This window comes from Pelodiscus sinensis, unplaced genomic scaffold, assembly GCF_049634645.1.
Source record: "Pelodiscus sinensis isolate JC-2024 unplaced genomic scaffold, ASM4963464v1 ctg50, whole genome shotgun sequence".
In the NCBI taxonomy this organism is placed as follows: Eukaryota; Metazoa; Chordata; order Testudines; family Trionychidae; genus Pelodiscus; species Pelodiscus sinensis.
In genome coordinates, this window is record NW_027465948.1 from 827,944 (window position 1) to 833,079 (window position 5,136).

Sequence of the window (5,136 nt, forward strand, 5' to 3'; positions counted from 1 at the left end):
AAGTCTCGCTTTGCTATAAAATGGGCTTAGTAAGAACAATCTGTGGGAGGGAATGAGCAGGATTGACCCACAGGTACTGCTCGATGTAACTAGAAGTAAATAGGCCCTTCACACCGGTGATCCAGTGCATGGTGTTCCAATGCATGGGAAGAAAAGGAACCCTGGCCTCCTGCCTGCTACTGTAGGTAGCATACGGGTGAAGTGTAAGTGAACTAGTCTTTCTTATTGTATTATAGTAGCTCTTTTATTAATTGCTTTTGCATTGCTTTGCACTATATTCTTGCTTTAGAATGTATGGCATTTAAGGTTTAAATTGTGTAGTAATTGTTTTTAAGGCTTGTAAAACTTAAACAACTGTCATAACTGCTTAAAGCTTGCAATAAATAAGAAAGTGGTTAAGTATCCCTGGAGTGTCCTGGTTTCTCTTGGATCTAAAATGAATCGTATCACATCACAGTGGGAAAACAACTGGACTCCCCTGGGCTCAGATCAGGTCAGCTCTCCTCCACAGAGTCAGCACAACCGTGACTGCCTACTCCAGCCAGCCACCACCTCCTTGCTGCATAGCATGCACTGTGGAGTGAGGATGCTTAGGAGTCAGTGTTTCTTACCCTGCAGCACATACATTGCACAGCAGGGGGCAGTATCAGAGACATAAAATTTAGACTTTAACATCAGGAAAAATGCCCCAGCTATAAGACATCTATCAGGTTATTACATCGTCTTCATTGGAAAGTGGTGGAAACCCAGTCACTAGGAGCTTTTAAAATTGGTTTGGCCCCAAAAAATGAAAAAGGCACTGCTGGGAAATTGGATGATCCAACAAGCCTTTCACATCTGTCTCCTGTGAGTCTATAACTCTGAATTCAGGCAGCTGAAGGTGTGAACTGCCTGCTAAGGTCATAAAGCACTTTGGAATGTTCAAAGCCAATGGTTGGCTACACATTCCAGTGGTTGTGCTTTTAAAGGATGCCTCTGCAAACTGCTATTATTACTGCTCTAGTGGGGAGAGGCTCTGCCTCTTTCCATTCATTTTTAAATGTAAGGAGGATTTTTAATTGAAAATCATAATTGATAACTTATGAATACAAGCGCCCCACACTATTCAAGCGAGCCAGAAATGAACTGCTTGTCTTGGCTTCCTGGTACTTGAAACTAAAATGCCTTCTGTGTTGACCCTTAATAGAGAAATGGACTTTGCTGGATGCGAGTATTAATAAAAGAAAAAGGGGTTTGGATTATTTAAGAACCCTTCAGAGCTATATCCCAATCATATGTCATTATAATTAAGAAGTGTTGTCTTGGGTTTAGAGCAGAGAGTCAGTTCACATGGGTTTTATTCACCATTCTTCTACTAACTCACTATGTGGTGTTGAGCAAGTTATTTAATTCCCCATGACACAGCCCATCAGTAAATGGGGATGTTTATCACTCTCCCAAAGGGGCTGTAAAACCGAATTCATGCGTAAGTAGGTAAGTGCTTTGAGGTTTTTGGATGAAGATGCTAAAGGAGGACAAAATACTGCTATAAGAGATTATAGATACCCCTACAGTGCACTTTTATAATCTACAGCCCATGTACTCCAGTGTGTACAAAAGGACAGTGCTCCTCTGAGTGTCTCTTTATTATATCATCCTGATCTGTAACAGAATTTTGCATGATGAGTTTTGCATGAAGACAGAAGGGTAAATACTGATTACACTGAAGGTGGGCTGAGCCAAGTTCTGTATTGAATTACTTCCATGAAGTCAAACAGAATTTGGAGTGGAAACATGGAAAACAGATGTGATTTGATGAAACTGCCCTACCTCATCCTGCTGAAGCTTTTCTAGCAGAACAGTCACAACGACAGCCAGTTTGGTCTCAGCTATCTTGACAATCTGAAGGGCAATAGAGGCCTTATCTTGATCGTCCATATGGTCCAGGAGGAAAACAACCTCGCTGTAAACAGCTGAAATTAAAGGAAAGGATTCTGCTGGTTATCATTGATGTTGGGATTCAGGGCTTGTGTCTTTAATTCACTATCTAGTAAAGACTCTGTAGGAGACCAGACATGGTGATAAGTGGACCTGGGAATCATGCAAATCCTTTTCTTCCCTCATGGTGACCATGTCTGTTTGCAGAGCTATTGTGGGGGGACGGATTATAATAAGGAAAAGCTGCTCCTTTTAAATAAGATCCCCACATAAAATAATCTTTTCCACCTTTACTATTAATTTAGGCATTTTGATAGCACACAGAATAATTTAGAGCCAAGATTTTTAAAACTGGGTGCCTAAACTAAAACTCCTCAATCCATATTAACACGCCTACATCCTGATTCAACAAATTAATCACATGCCTAACTCAATGCCAACAAATAAATCTAAAGTTAAACACATGCTGAAGTGTTTTGCTTAGTCAGGGTGTCATTTCCAAAAGTGCTGAGCACCCAGAATTACCTATGGATGGTGCAAAGAACTTCTAGGGGTTCAGTATCTCTTGAAAATCAAGCCACTTTTTAAAGACCCCACTGTATGAATTTAGAAGTCAAACTTTATGCACTCTGTTTTGAAAAAAGGCTTCAGTTTTATTTTATGGTAATTTAAATACTTGCAGAGAAGACACATGGAATAGGTATTTGTCCAGTTGCCTCTAGAGACCCTAAAAGATTTTCCCCCAATGCACAACATAAGAACATAAGAACGGCCGTACTGGGTCAGACCAAAGGTCCATCTAGCCCAGTATCCTGTCTGCCGACAGTGGCCAGCACCAGGTGCCCCAGAGAGGGTGGACAGAAGACAACAATCAAGCGATTTATCTCCTGCCATCCCTCTCCAGCCTCTGACAAACACAGGCCAAGGACACCATTTTATCCCCTGGCTAATAGCCTTTTATGGACCTAACCTCCATGAAATTATCTAGCTAGGTGTTTTCCATGGGTAGGGTGATTGCCCCATACCTTTATGTGAAGCCTCAGAGATTAAGTCTTGGTAAGTCTTGCTCACATAGCCAGGATCAGTGTTACCCGTAAACTGAGCACTTGGGTGGCAGACATGTGTTTCTAATGGTTGTACACATCCGTACATGCCTCAATGCACATCAAATGTATTCTACACGTAGAATTGGAGAGAACATTGGTCAGGATGCAATTGATCTCCAGATTTGAGGGTGGGGAGGAATTTTCCCTGGGTCAGACTAGCAGGGATTATTGTTTGGGAGGTTGGGAATTTGTCTTCTTCGGGAGTATGGGGCACTGATCAACCACCAGGATCATCAGGGCATTTCTGACCTAATCATTTCTCTACCATTGCAAAGGCCTCAGGCATTGGTAGCATTTCAGTTTCTCCTATCCTCTGTCTGCAGCACACAGCATCTTAGTCTCCTAGGTCTTGGGCACATCTACACAGCAGGGCTAAAGCAGAAATAAGCTACACAACTTGAGCTACCAATTGTGCAGCTTAAGTTGAAATAGTTTATTTCGGCTTTTGGCGCTGTCTACACAGCAGGAAGTCGGGGAAAGAGCACTCTTCCTCCTACTTCCCTTACTCCCCATAAAATGCGGGTTATAGGAGTTGGAGAAAGAAGTCCTCCAGCTTGACATTATTTGACATTATGTTGAAATAATGGCTTGCTGTGTAGATGCGGACTATGTTATTTTGCAATAACATCAGTTATTCCAAATTAACACTACTGTGTTGACATACCCTTCAAGAGTGACAATTTTTAGTCCAAGACAAGTTTTGGTTTCAGCATAGGGTTGCTAGGTGAAACGTAATGGTTTGTGACATACAGAAGATTAAAGTACATGATCTAATGACCTACCAGCCTTAAACTCTATGAAACTGTGACATAGTTGATGTATTAATAAAATCAGGATTTTATCTCCCATGTGTCTCTCAGCAGAAATTCTCCTGGAGACTTAATATTTAACAAGAAATCTGAAATGCCATATTTATCTGTCTCCATTGTAACAGCATTCCAAGGCATGGAGGAGGAATTGATCAGAATTTACCCTTCCCATGAAAGATTGCTCAAGATTAGGCGATTACCCATCCTTACCCTTCGATTCCAACACCCAGATGCAGATGGAATCAGAACTGTAACTTACATTGCCCATACAGTTGCAATAGTAATGGTGAAGGATTAAGAGCACTAATGTTGCTAAGAAACGCTTTGTTATCCTCCATTTAGTTTCCAGGTTCAGAGGCTGTAGGCCAGTCCTTCAACTCACGTCAATTAAAAGGGAAGTCAGTAGAGGCTCACTGGATTTACAGCAGCTAATGATCTGGTCATAGAAATGGAGAATATTACACGTTTCTATGCACCCATGCTCTTGTATGTGTATGTGTGGCTACAGGTTGGATATAAAAAATACAATAGTGACCCTTACCTCTATCAATTACCTCCTGTTCACTCACAAATGTATTCATGGTTTAGTCTTTCCTCAACACCTTCTCTCAATCCTTTCTCCAACTAGCTCCAGTACTGAGAGATAGATGGCCTCTCAGTCTGTCAACCAGAACTTCCAGTTAAACTTACACAAGCACTATTGTGACATCCTTGTGACCTAAGCAAATTCCATAAACTGTTGATGACCAGGTAGGCACACAGGGACTCTGTCACTTTGCTGGAGAGAACTATGGTTAAGATGACCTGTCACCTGTCTATGACTTTTACTAAAAATTGCCCTAAATAAATTTTAGGTGCTGGGGAAAGGCAGCACTCCAGCAGACTCCACCGCTCTGAGAGCAGGCTAGGGTGCCACTACTACTTCCACTCTAGGTGGGTGAACTGCCCAGGGTACCCTGACTGCTCTCCAACCAATGCTCCAGCACAGCATCTGGCCCCAGGGATGCCCTGAGATGTACCACGCCAACTACTGTGGAAGTCACAAAGGTCCCAGAAAGTCACAGAATCCATGATTTCTGTGATAGAAATGTAGCCGTGTTAGTCTCGTGTAGCTGAAACAAAAACCAGGACTATGTAGAACTTTAAAGACTAACAAGATGGTTTATTAGGTGATGAGCTTTCGTGGGCCAGACCCACTTCCTCAGATCAAATAGTGGAAGAAAATTGGCACAACCGTATATACCAAAGGGATACAATCAAAAAAATGAACACATGACATTTGATTTGTCCTTTTCATATGTGTT

General features: G+C 41.8%; 1 long non-coding RNA gene across 1 annotated transcript; it reads right to left on the reverse strand.

The window, feature by feature from the left end:
- Positions 1 to 1,809: 1,809 nt before the first annotated feature.
- Positions 1,810 to 4,471, reverse strand: LOC142825321 (uncharacterized). The gene is made up of 2 exons (XR_012899752.1): positions 4,374 to 4,471; positions 1,810 to 1,952 (listed from the first exon to the last, which is right to left on the reverse strand). It is a non-coding gene; the product is annotated as an uncharacterized LOC142825321 (long non-coding RNA).
- Positions 4,472 to 5,136: the final 665 nt, after the last annotated feature.